The 13,966-nt window shown below is 41.9% G+C and overlaps 1 protein-coding gene across 1 annotated transcript in view; it reads right to left on the bottom strand.

The window, feature by feature from the left end:
• The window catches only part of FLRT2 (fibronectin leucine rich transmembrane protein 2), a 93,611-nt gene extending 79,984 nt beyond the window's left edge, over positions 1 to 13,627 (bottom strand). The window contains exon 1 of the mRNA XM_036267472.1: positions 13,581 to 13,627. The gene's annotated coding sequence lies outside the window, so the exon portion shown is untranslated. The remainder of the gene's footprint in view (positions 1 to 13,580) is intronic.
• Positions 13,628 to 13,966: the final 339 nt, after the last annotated feature.

Here is a 13,966-nt window from a genome sequence, read left to right as displayed (position 1 = left end):
TGGAACCATGTGGAATCTGCTACCACACCTGGGCAGAGCCTGCTTTTACAAACAACTACATCGACAAACCCACCTAGACAGACCTAGATCAGTAGAAATCTTACACCACCCCATCCACAGCTGCCGCGTGACAGATCGTGGGCATAAAATGACAAAGGGTCATAGAAATAATAGTAGCGATGGTCTAGCAGCCTCAGAGGAATGAAGAAACTAAGGAACGGGTCACTTAATTTTGACAGCATCAATAATAGTTACATGGAACTAGGAAGGACAAATAATTGAAGGACCTCAGTCATGATCTCTGAAGTCATAAAAATACAAAAACAGACCTTCACACATGCAGAGACAAATGCATCAACAGAAAGTGAAAAGAAAGAATGATGCTTAAAAATCAAATTCAACAGAGTGAAGACCTGCAAGCACATATTGTGCTTCTTTTCAAGTTATCGATGCGGAACAGCGTTCTCCAGCCCATCTCTGGGTCACTTTTTCATCCATAAAATCTACTGCCTGAGCAATTACACAGATTTAGAAAAGGAGGGACTCTGACCTATTTATAACACAGTCAATTCTCCATTATTTCCAGGCGCTCTCTGAGGCCACTCACTTTATGTTATTGTCTCATCTCTGGTCATTCCATTGTGCGTTATCACCTCCACAGGGAAAAGGAAGTGCATCTTAAATCCATCCATCTAACTATTTCTTAGTAGTGCTGGTAAAAGGGTAAAGGCAAAACATGGCAAGGGTTCTCTACAATCAAGGCACTCCTCAATCATTAGGCATGTATCCACAGACTTTCATTAATACTGAAAACATGCCAAAAATTGTCACATTTTATTTTCAAAGCTGTGATTCTTCCATCTTCTCATTTTATAGAAATACATTGAAAGACCCAAGAATCTTTTTCACTCAAAAATGGCAGAGAGCAAACAATGACTTTTAGATTATTACCTATTAAAAAGTCAAATATAAAAAGCTGGACCGTCCTGGCCAGTTTGGCTCAGCGGTTAGAGCGTTGGCCTGCAGTCCAGAGAGACCCGGGTTCGGTTCCCGGTAACTGCATGTACCTTGGTTGCTGTTTGTCCCCGGCCCTGGTTGAGTCATGCGGGAGGCAGCCACTCGATGTGTCCCTTTCCCATCGATGTTTCTCTCTCTTTCTCTCCCATACTATCTGAGCAAACAATGGAAAAATGTCCTCGGATGAGGATTAAAAAAAAAAAGCTGGACCACAGGTTACCCACTAGACAGTGAGCATTCACCGAGTTTGATTTTTAGAGAGTGGAAAATAAATTTAGAGTTGATTTTGAAAATTACCAAGTACTCACCTAGCCTATAAATATAACTAACAATAGTTACAAAATAAGATAAGTAACCTCAGGCAATTCTCTCTACTTTAGTTCCCCAGTGTGTAAAATGGGGTCAGTAGTAATATTACTAAACAGAACCTACTTTACAGGGTTTTGGTGAAGATTTAAACGTGATACTATACATGAACTACATAAACAGCACTCTAAATGAACCTTCTCTGTGATCAATGCCATTCATTTCATGATGATGATGATGGTTACTATTACTCCCCCTGGAGGAGAATGTGGCCTTGCTGATACTCAGTGCACTTCAAGAATCAGGAGACACAGTTTCTAAACAGTCCTATAAATTAACATTATAAGCTCTGCTGGAGTGGTGGTGTAAGCCCCTACTATTAAAGCACAGTCACTTATCAGAAATCATCTCAGATGTTATTCCATGTGTTTCCTGTTGGCATGGAATGTGCTGCCTACACACAGCCCAGAGGGCACTAGGGGTTAAGGTAGAGATTTATCAAAATATGCTCCACCATCATCTCTTTTTCGCCACTGAAAATTCTGCTGGCAAATGGGATGAAGAGACTAGGGTGTTACATGGGTACAATGGCCCCACATGCACACAAATCATCTCTGTCCATCACTGATAATCCACCATGAAAGCAGCAAGGTGTTGTTAAAATGCTCTTTTGGAGAACAAGAAGGATTTAAGGTCCAACTCAGGCATTGTCACGATCACATTAAACCCTATATGTTTAAGTTGTTGTGACCTTCACGTGATCGTTGCCGTATTCGATGGCAACCTGTGAAAACTAAGGGGGATCCTGTCTTGCAGAGACAGAATGATTAGGGGGTTATTGTTTCTAGTCTTCTCTTCTCCTCTCTGGAGGGCCCTGGCAACTCAGATATCTCCATGAGGAAATCACGTGCCTAGGATAAAACAAACAAAATAAAAACACAGAGCAAAAAAATGAAAATAAAAAAGAGAAACCGCACACATTTTTTCACGAGTTCTCGGCTCTCTAATTATGCCAAGATACACAGAGCTAATGGGATGAGTTAAATGTTTCGTTCCATGAAAACCACATCTGCATGAACATCTCCACTGATGGCTTTGTTCGATGCCAAGAAAGATACATCATCCAGCACAATTATTTCTCCTTTAAACAGACCCTCCAGTATGGCACCGGAACTGCCTCGTGTGTGGTTTGGAGAGCGTGATGCTGATCTGGGTTGGGTTCCCCAGCAAGCGAGTTTGCCTGACCAACCTGCTTAGGGGAAGATAGAAAGGCGGCAGGTGTATTTTTTTCTCCATACGGAAGGAAAAAGCCCTTCTGAGGAAACACTCCCTATCACTTGATTATGAATCTTCAGGTCTTCCAGGACTGGCCACCACAATTACTCACTCGATTACATTTGCGCGGAACCTACTGCTGGCGCTGGGAAGGATGAATGAATGTGCCAAGGTTCCTGGAGTCTAGTGGGAGAGAGGCAGACAGACACGGGGCAGAAACATTACAACACAACACAGACCAGGGACTACTAACGGTACAAACCAAACGCTATAGGAGCCCAGAGAGAGGGATGATTAATTTTGACCAGGAGGGAAGGTGACATTCACGAGGGTCTTAAAGAAAGGAGAAGGATCTGCCAATGGCGAGTAAGCAGATAAGAGGCTACCCGGAGGGCAGGCAGCAGGGCAAACGCTCAGGAGGAAGAGGGGCATGCTCTCTCATCGTTGGCACATGGCTACACAGGACGAGTGCTTGAGAATGAGGCTTGAGTGAAGGTTTGAGACCCAGGCTGTCAAAGATCTCATATGTCATAATAACAAGATCAGATGGGCTTTATCCAGATGGACAGGGAGTAAGGTGATTTGTCTTTTTCGGAAATTAACTCTGGGGACACGGAGAACAACAGAGTAAAATGGTCTAAGAGATACTGATGGATGACGATGACAGAAAGATCAAACAGAGGGCCGTGGCTACCAAGGGTGAAGCCAGCCCTGACGCTGGCCCCTCTGAAGCTTCTTCCCTCAGAGTATTCCTCTGTGGCAAAATACACAGGAAAAATACCCTCAGAAATTCACTAGTGACTGTAAACCAGATGACTATAAAAGCATGGAGTCTCTGGGTAAGAAAAAATTCTAAAAATTATCTAAGTTAGTGATCTCCCATCCTGGGAGCTTTTTTAAAAAAAAGTATGTTTTCAACCCTGGCCAGTTTGGCTCCGTGGTTAGAGAGTCGGCCTGCAGACCAAAGAGTCTAGGGTTAGATTCTAGTCAAGGGCACTTACTTTGGTTTCAGTTCATACCCAGCCCTGGTCGGGGTCGTGCTGGAGGCAGCCAGTCAATGTTTTTTTCTCACATCGATTTCTCTTTCTCTCCCCCACCCACCACTCTATCTGAAAATAAATGGAAACATATTCTGAGGTGAGGATTTAATATATAAATTTTTTTATATATATATATATATATATATATATATATATATACACACACACACACACGCACACATATTTTCATTGACTTTTTTAAAGAGAGAGGAAGGGAGAGGCAGAGGTAGAAACATCCATGAGAGAGAAACATAATTGGCTGCCTCCTGCACGCTGCACGCCCCCTACTGGAGATAGAGTAGCAACCTGGGCATGTGCCCTGACCAGGGATTAAACCTGACTTCTTGCTGCATGAGATGGTGGTGCTCAGTCCACTGAGCCACACATCCTGGGCATCCTGGGAGTTCCTGAGCATCCACATTCCCAGGCTTCATTACAGATTTCATGAGTCAGAATCTCCAGGCCGGAGCCCAGGTACCTGTTTCTTAAGCACTCCCTCCTGTTGATTAAGAAGGATGAGTTAAGTTTGGAAAGGATGACTATGGGCCAACCCTTCAGACTTCTCAGTGATCAGGAATGAGTTCTTCTTTGAAAGACTATCCCAAATGTCCTACAGGAACTTAGCACAGAGCTGGCACAGGGTGAAGGACCGATCTCTGTCCAATCCCCGGTTCCAAGCTCGTGACTTGAACGGATGTCTGCCTTGCATTCCTCTGGGACTCAGAGATTATTAGAATTGAGTTTTAAATTCCACTGCTGTCAGCACTGTTGGACTTGTTCCTTACCTATTTGAGTAAAAAATTCTAAACCATTTTCCAAAGAATTTTAATCTCTCCTACATGCTCTAGAAAAACAAAATAAGGTCTTATTGTTTTATGTTGGGGAAAATGTTGGTTCAGAAGCTACTTCCTAAGATGTTAACAATTTTCAAAATACACACTAGCAACTGCTTCTCTTCACTCCAATTGATGATATATATGTAATACATTACATTACAAATTATGTGATCTTAACAGAAAAAGTTTCTGTGCTAATGGACTTGGAGGTCTGGGACATACCTTATATCTTGTTAAACTTTCTACATCAATAAATGCACAGATACATAGTGTCAAAAAATAATCACATTTCAATTGGTGAGTAGAAGGAGAAAATTATATCATATCTACATGCAATTATAATGATAAAAATTAAGCCCAGTGTTAGGTATCTTGAGCGGTACTTCTGAGCAATGCACTTGTTCGGAAGTATCTGTCATAGAAGCACCTTCACTTACATTCATTGAAAATTATTTTCTGAAAGAAATGTTTTCACACTGTACTGATAACCCAAAAGCATCATTCTGATTCTAACATCCATCATCAAACAAGCCAGGTATCTTCTTTCTCTAAGTACAGAATAAGAATTACATAAATATAACAATAATTTGCGTTAATCTTCTACAATAAAATATTTTCAGGACTCTTACAAGAATCATGCATGAGATGAATTGGGTGAAGTGTTTTACATTCATTCGTTCTGAGAAAAATCTCCGGACAGTAGCAAAGACATAATAACCAGAGTTCACTGTGCCTCGTGTCACCTTCTAGACCAGAACGTGTAGCAAGCTACAGGTATTGGTCACCTGTAGAAGGGTGAATGGAGGTGAATGGGGGTGCATGGAGAAGAACCCCTTAACTGCCAAAGGTTATGCTTTCAGTAGTAAAAAAAAAAAAAAAAAAAAAACCTCCGGTGAAGCAGGACCCAGCTGACACCATTTTCTGATTCCCCGAGCTAAGACAAGTGTGCCTTCTGTGCTCCATTCCTCTTCTCTGTCCCCACTCACAGCATCGGCTAACAGTAGGCACCACCAGCGATGAGCTCATTCTGCCACTGCGTGGAGTGCTGATTTCCTTTGCTGTCCTTTTATGCTCCGTCACACGCATAAATAATGACATTTTATTTTGCAGAAGAGGCTGTATCCTATTAGTGAACAGGTTCAATGAGTCAAAAGCTTTCTTTGGGATTCCAGAGACATGGCAGAAATAATATTTGTAGCGGTCTGAGAAGACAACATAATGGACTCATTATCATTTCAGAGACAGAATGATCTGCAGTCAGCATTTATTAAGCCTCTACTGTGTGCCAGGCAGGTAGACACTTGACATAATGATCTCAATCCTCAGAAGAACAGCTTTGGAAGTAGAAAGTATTTCCTCCCATTTTATACTTGAGAAGACAAAGACTAAAAAGCATTTAAAATGTTGCCCAAGTTTACTGAATTAGCAACAGCCAGCGTTAGAACCAAAGACTATCCCTTTCCAAACATAAAGCTCTTTTCATGAATGCTGTGTATCCCCAGCATACTTATTGGGACTGACTGCATAGTTTTAAATCAGGTAGAAATCTGCAATGCAATACCTCCCTCTCCTCACCAGCCTGAGTAGCCTCAAGTGGATGGATCCTACATTATCTGTTTGTCTCTCCAGTCTTACTTTATGCCTGGTACAGTTAGTGCTAAGAATCATCTTCTGAATGAATGGAAAAGTTCTCTTCATCATCTGGTGTATGCCTTATGCCTCTACAAGAATATTATCTCCTTCATGAGTACCAAGACATTCACACGACAATATATTCTCTCATTGCATTGTGTGCTTTTATTTAGAGTTTCCCTAGGACCTACTTGGAAAAGAACATCTCCAATTAAAAATAATTGGGGTTATCACATTATTCTATTGCACTAGAGATATGTGGGCTAAATTAGCACCACCTAGCTGAAGGGTATAACAGTACTTACTCCTTCCCCACAGCATCAAAGACTTCGACTTGTTTGTGCATTTCAAAGGTGCACACAGGCACACACTAACTCCCCCCCACATACCGACAGATTCACCCTGTTTTATTAGCAGAACTCTCCAGAGTAGTAGTATACATTTTCCTTCTTCAGATATCCTTATTATACCATTCAGCAGTGCCAGAACCCAAGGTATTCAGATTCCAGGAAAGTAATTTGTCATGTTAAAACACACTGCTATGGCCAGATCGTTTACAATGTACTACTAAAAAACTAATCAACTTAAAAAAAAAAAAAAAGCATGTGTCAGATCTCTGGCAAATACAAATTAGAAACAGAAAAGAACATTGTCAGATACAGACTGTCCTACGTTCAAATGACTGAGAGAAATATTCCTTCTGACCGAGAATCGTGACCTAACCTCACATTTCAGAAATACACATTTCACTTGGGAATGTTTTCTGCAGGCTTAAATTAAGCAACCTTAAAACTATTAAAAATTAACCTTGACAAAGGCCTACATGTACACAAATTACAAAAATAAAATCAACACACTGGCTCTTGGAACATTTTAAATTAAAATGTCTCAGGTTTGACAATTATAAAACTAACCACTGGACAAAATACGGAGAAATGAATGGTAAAGAATGTCCCAAAAGGGTTTTGTGACACTAACAAAGTTAAATAAGGCCAAGCTTTGCAGATTATGTCTGTGTCAGAATAAATCAAGTCTTCCCATTTATTGGTACTGGCCTCAGGACATTTGCCAAACTCCTAATAAGACAGTCTTTTGCCCTAACTTGGCTGTATTTTGCAAAACAAAAGTATTTAAAAAATTATCATATAGTCTATTAATGACTGTGTTTTTGCAAAAGGTACTTGAATGTCTAAAGTATAAACCCAGTCAAAAGGGAAAATGATTTTACTTTAGGGAACCAACGAAACGTTGATGGTTTCTTCCCAAAAGATGCTCGGTGGAATCCATGTGTGATAAATTCAGTCTCCAACATCAAGCTGTCAGGAAAAGAAAATGTGGCCCTGGCACCCAACTCACCCCATGTACCCTTGATCCCTGGAAAGAATACTTGTATCAAAATAGAGCAAACTCAGAAAAGGAGACAGTGTACCGTTGAGTGAACAAAAGAAGTGATGAAGAGGGCCACCAGACACTTTAGTGGTTGGGTGCTGTACCAGAGTACCCGCAAAAAGCTCCGGGAGGCAGGGCGCTCTGTCTTGGTTATCATCTTATTTATATAAAACCTGGAATGATCCTAGCACATGACAGTCATGAAGTGATAAATGGTATCAATTTGAATAATGCCTCTTTATGGGAATATAAAACTGTACTGTTATCAAGGTATTTTCACACACATTAATCTTATCTGACCCTGGAACAACCCTGTTGAACTCCGCAGAGAGGAAATTAAGTCTCCAAGAGATTGAGTAATTCGTCCAAGGTCATAAATGTAAAAAAGAGTGTGCTGACATGAGAATGTGGGTTTTCTTTCTAGAAATACATCCTTTCTTTCCCCCAAAACAACCTCCCCATGGCTCATTCCCCACCACAATGAAGGTCCCAAGTCACAATGCCGACATCATAAAATTATCCTCATCCCAAACAGGCAAACTTGCATCTTATATAATGTTGGAGAGAGAGTTAAATCCTAGTTTTTAAATCTGAATGTTTGTAAAATTGCTGTATGTTTCTTTACTCTTTTAGTTAACAAAAAAAACAACTCTGTCATTTTGGGTCACTCCGTAAAGGAGAAAACTTCTAAACTGTATCTGGAGAGTTGAACATCTATGTAATAAAATGTAATGTCCCCCATTTGTATAATGTCAAATGGTTTCAAGGAGAACTCTGCAGAGCCTCAGGTAGCCTTCAACCTCTTCTGGATCCAGTAACCTGGTGCAAGGCTAAGTGAGTAGGGCTTTCTCACACCAATACTTTGTGAGGCTTAAATAAAATTGGAAAATGCAAGCTAGAAGGTTCATACATGCTAGGCATGAATGCGTTTTAAAATCCATTTCATTTCTCGGGTCCTAAACAGAATTTCCTAGAACCTCCGTGGCAAATGCTTAACCAATTCTACTCCCTTAACTTTCCCCTCCACTTTATCTCCTATCTCTGAGGACTATTAATATCTCCTGTCTTAGTTCCTTCTTCAAAATAATAGAGTCCAAACTCTGGAGCAAAGTGGGAGAGAAAACTCTCACAGAGGCTATTTTGACATTGGATTTCATGAAAGTGATGCCCCCAGGCAGCTGGGGCTCAGAGTGACACCCACACGTGGACCTATTTCGGGACTGATATGAGTCTAATGTTTTCCATTCAGCCACATGACCTCTGTTGACTTCAATGGGCAATAAATGTGTGAACCAATTTTAGGAGCCACTGTTGAAACAGGTTTCAGTGTTCCGAGTCCTAACAGCATCTCTAAACTTTGGTACCTGACAGCTTTCGGTGGGTTTAAATCCAAAAGCCCTAAGGTTCTTAAAAGGTTCAGATAGAAGATGCTTTTATCTGTGACTTGAAAGCTCAAATAAAGAGAACTGAAACATAACGCATGACCTGTGACCTGAGGGGAAAGGGGACCTTTTGCCACGTTTCTTGCACATTCTCTTAAAAGCGACCAAGGAAGAAAGTGAGAAACAGCTCAGTTCTAACGAGCACCTAATGGCTAAGAACACCAGATAGTATTTATTTTGCGAATGCTTCGAAACACGGCTCAGGTCTTAAACCATTAACCAGCCAGAACATGTGAGCCCTTACCATCCGCAGAATAACTGACCAGTGTTTGAGAATCATGAATGTGGCCTTTTGACTTCCCAAATTACACAAGGATATTTTCTTTGACCTTCCCTTATTACAGATCTGTAAAAATGACACTGCTTTGTTCAGGCGACTCAGGACACATGGTGCGCCATGCTTCTGCAGAAACACATCCCACATTAAATTAAGTTAGAGGTGGTATTTGAAAAATAAATAAATAACGGAGTTCCAATTCACTGCAAATGGTCCAGGAGGCCAGTAAGTGGGAAGCTTGCAAGAGAAGGCCTTCTTTTAGAAAGATGTTTTACAGGATTTTTTCTGCATCATTAACTCTTCTGGAACCCTGAGCATAACATGATGAATTTCCCTAAAGAAGTAGCTACTGTTTAATTTTGAATCACTTCAAAGAGCCACAGTAGAAGAAATCAAAGAAAACCAAAAAGACCAGTAGATGCGAAATTCGCCAAGGGAAGAAAAAAAACCATGAAGGTTCTAACAGATTTTGACCATGTACTGAAAATGCCACTGATTATTTTGCTAATACAGTGTTTTACTGTTCCATGCCACTGAAATAAGTCTCTGTATTCATCGGCACACAGGATATTTTTATTACAATATTTGTGTCATAGTGCTTTAAAAAAGAACATATTTTAAAACCTTGAAAAGAATCTCTGTCTTAAAATGGTTCTTGATGTATATGTATGTGAGTGTGCATGTTTTAATATAAACAGATATTTAATTGGAGGGCACATTGCTGAAGGAAAGTAAAAAACAAGAACAAAAAAACAAAAAACAAAAAGAAAGCAATAGTCTTACTTCAAATACCAACATGTAGTTTTTAGAAAAAAATAATAATAATAATTTTTAAAAAGCAAAGCAATTTGGAGGGTGGAGAAAAATAAAGTTGGCTGGGATATTATAATGGCTATTTGACTTTAATAACAATAATAATAATTGGTCTTTAAAAATGTCTTTTGCACAAAACCTGCCCAAGGGAACAGAAAGAAAACCTCCTAAAAATTCCATATCCCCAAATACTACTACATCAAAAACCATCTGGAAAATGTCTGATAATGGTATCCACCCACCTAAGAAATTCAGCAAACTTTGTCGTCCAGGACCATTTAGAATAATCAACTCAAACTGAAATTTCGACTTGAAGACGCTGAGAAGACAAAGCTGGATTTGGAATCAGAGTTTTAAAGTCTCCTTAAAAGACCATCTGTTTATAGACACCTTCTCACACCCCACCTCGCCCTTGATCTGTACCATAAGTTCACAGCTGAATTTAAAGACATACACACACTGCCACTCTGTAGTCTAGTTACCACATACATGTTCTGGGCTTGAATCAAGTTTCCCTTGTTATGTAAGCACTTAGGGGCAATAAAATTTCACTGACATCTAGCAGCTTTGTGAGTCTCCAAACATTAGTCTACCTCACCGTACAACTCTTTTATTGGCAGTGGATAGCAGTAGTGTTTTATTTATGGTGATCATATTGTCGATGCTCTATGGAAGAATCATCTACTAGCCTATTAGCTCGTAACATTTTCATTACTGTTGTTAAATATCATTACTTGCACTGAGCTCTGTATTAGAAAAATCAAGTTCGAACATCTAAATATCTGGAAAGAACTCCAGAGCTGCTAGTTTTCTTCCCTCTCCGGTTCCCCCCACATAATCTGTAGACTCTGATGAGAAGAAAGAAAAACAATGAGTATTCACTTCTCGCAGACAGAGGTCACTAATGGACTGAATTTGAATCACTGTGGCAGTAACCACAAAGTTATTAAAGTAATCTAGTGAAAAATGAACTTGAATTAAAATTAAAGTGTAGACACCAAAAGATGATTATCTAGGAAGGTCTGACCTGAACGGAAATAAAAGGACATCACCTTGACCTTTTTGGAATCTGCTAAACAGCAAAACCAAGAGCCACAGGCATCGTTGCTGTTTTTTAACTTCAGACACCGCTGATCTTAGAAGCAGCAATTCTTCCTTGTAGAATACAAAGCTGAAGGCTCAAACTAGACCCATGTTCACGCAGAGTCTCTACAGTTTAAGGTTTCTGGTCTTGCACATACTTGAGCCTTTCTTGAAACCACAATTTCAAACTGGAAAGATATAAGGTTGCTTTAGGGAGCTATGTCTAAATCCTAAATCAAACTCTCCAGCTGACCAGAATATAAATGTAACAGGCATCAGAGGAGCTTCCAATTAGATCCAGCCGGTCAAAGTCAAACTCAGATAAGATCACATCATCTGAAACCTAGCATACAGGAAAAGCCAGGGCTATCTTGGGAACTCCAAGGCACCTAACACGGTGTCACTTGGGAATCTCAGTTTTTCTGTCAAAAGCAGCCCCTGAAATTTCTAAAACTGCAATGAAACTACTGAGGTGTTAAGAAAGGTATTAAAAGAAAAAAAGAACAACCCAGCATTCTTTCCATGCAAGCTCGGTTTGTCGTAATAGGTTCTGCTACAGTACAGCTAGCCCAATTCTTTTATACAATGTCTTGTACCCACTGGCAGAGACATGGAATCATGTTTGAAATTTCTTCTCCAACCTCCTCCAGTCATAGATAGTAGCAAATCAACATGACAGTATGGTGTTGCACTGTCAACCTTGATTATTAGAAATCCTTAAATGGTTTAATTCTATCCTGCTCGGGGCTTCTGAGTAGGGGAGGAAGAACAGTTGTATTCTGGGGAGCAGTAGCATTGTGGGGAAATAAGCAACTTTTTATAGTGTGTGCATTACCCAAGGATTCATTCTCTTCTAATATGGTGGCCTGTGGAGCTTATGGATCTGACTCATGTTGCTTAGTGATTAAAAAAAAAATAAAGTCCAGTTCTAACATTTAGATACTGAACTAAAATTTTACATTCATACTGCAACCACCATATATACCCCTGGACAAATGCCAAGCTGCATTCTATTTACCCCAAAATATTAGGGGGATGCTTTCACTGGAGATTTAATAAGGTGTACTTCTTAAGTCCACAGACAGTACCTTACCCATATGGAAGCTAGCCTTCCCATTAGCTTTTGGCTGGGAGAAATTAGACGTAATAAATGTAGCCATAAGCCCCGGAGCCAGTGGACATGCCCCAAAGCTCCATGGAACCCCGAGTGATGAAAGAGCCTCCCAGCTGAGTGAGGTGCAATAGATCCCATTTAGGAGAGGCTTTGCATAGCAAATGCAGCATGTAAAGAAATCTAATCAGCACCTTGCACTCCTGGGCGAGCATTTACACGGATTTGTGCCTTGCACTTGATTAGCTTACTGTAAGCTTTACAAGAGAGTCCCTCCACTGAAATTAATCAAAAGCTCTTGGAGACTGATTTCCACTTACAAGAGAAGGCATGATGAGTTTCCAGGTGAATTAATAATGATCCTAATAAAAATGAGAGCAGCAGCAAACCTGGAGCCGCTTAGAAAGTAAAAACTGGGGGAGAGGGTACATTGAGGAGCTGGAGCTGAATCTTTTCGCTCCCAGAGTGAACGGCAGAAGCTATCTTCTTAGCCTAAGTAAGGTTGCTGTTCGGGGAAACATGAGCGTCTTCTCTTGGAGGGCCCCCTCCTCAGTGCACACAGGCGACTGCGACCACTCAACCCCCCACCTCTCCAGCACTCGAATGCATCAGGCCACCAAGGAAAACCTCTCTGCAATACCATTCACTGCGCCCCCCTCTTCCCCCAACACACACGCATTGCAAATTCACGTCACCAATGGCCAGTGTTTCATCTTGCCCTTCGATCAAAATGTGACTTCCAAAGTTCCTATTTTATGATGCTAGAAGGTGAATGGAAGGAGGGAGGGCCCTGGGCATCTCAAAAGGGGGAAAGATAATTTTCCCCCTTTCCTTGAAATGTTCACACACACACACACACACACACACACACACACACACACACCGCCCCCTCCCCTTGCTTTCCTGCACCAGCTAAACGCGGTAGGCGAATGCCAATGGGTTCATATCCATATCGTTTTTAAAATATGTTAAACGAGAGTGAAAGGGTCAGGGTGGGAGTGAGTGAAATCCATCCATCATTTCCCTGGACTGAAGAATACTAAAAGCCTCTGAATCCACATTCTAAATTCTCAACGACCTGCGAGATCCGGCACCAGCTGGGGCCCAGGGTCCTCCTCCATTCCCAGGAGAGATTCGTCTCGCTGCACAGCTGCCCACCGGGCGCTGAGAAGCGCCAAGGGTCCCTCTAACGTGACTATAGATCTCCCAGTGCAAGGTGCCCATCCTCAGGATCCTGAACTTTGCCTGTACTTACTTTCAGCCAGATCTGGTGAGCGTCAGGAAAGGCGCTGGGAGGGAGCAGGAGCCCAGCGTAGGGACGTGGAGAGAGAGAGAGAGGGGGTTGAGGATGCCCGTTACCTGCGAAGGTTCTCGAGGTATCCTTCTAGCCCTGGTGGTAATTCCGCTCAGCACCGTGTCCTCCCCCAGATCCAAACTTTTGCTCTGTCCTCCGGGTAGCGGCGGCGGCGACGGTGGCGGCTGCCAGAGCCCGGCCCTGTCGCTCGCAGCGTCGGGGCGCGGGGATGCGGAGGCCGGAGCCTCAAAGAGCGGCGCGAGCCTCCCCGCAGCCGACTGGCGCCCGGGCGCCCCGCTCGCCTCGCTCGCTCTCGCCTTTCTCCCCTACCGAGCCGCGGCATCGTCTTCCCCCGTCCTCCGCCACCTCCGCCTCCAGGGCTCGGGCATGCCACTTTCTCTCGGCTCAGGCCGCCGCGGCCCCCGCCTCCTGGGCTCCTCTGCCTCCCCCT

Source organism: Molossus molossus, unplaced genomic scaffold (genome assembly GCF_014108415.1).
Source record: "Molossus molossus isolate mMolMol1 unplaced genomic scaffold, mMolMol1.p scaffold_m16_p_1, whole genome shotgun sequence".
Taxonomy (NCBI): Eukaryota; Metazoa; Chordata; class Mammalia; order Chiroptera; family Molossidae; genus Molossus; species Molossus molossus.
Note: the sequence above shows the minus strand (reverse complement) of the source record. Positions and strands in the feature narration are given on the sequence as shown.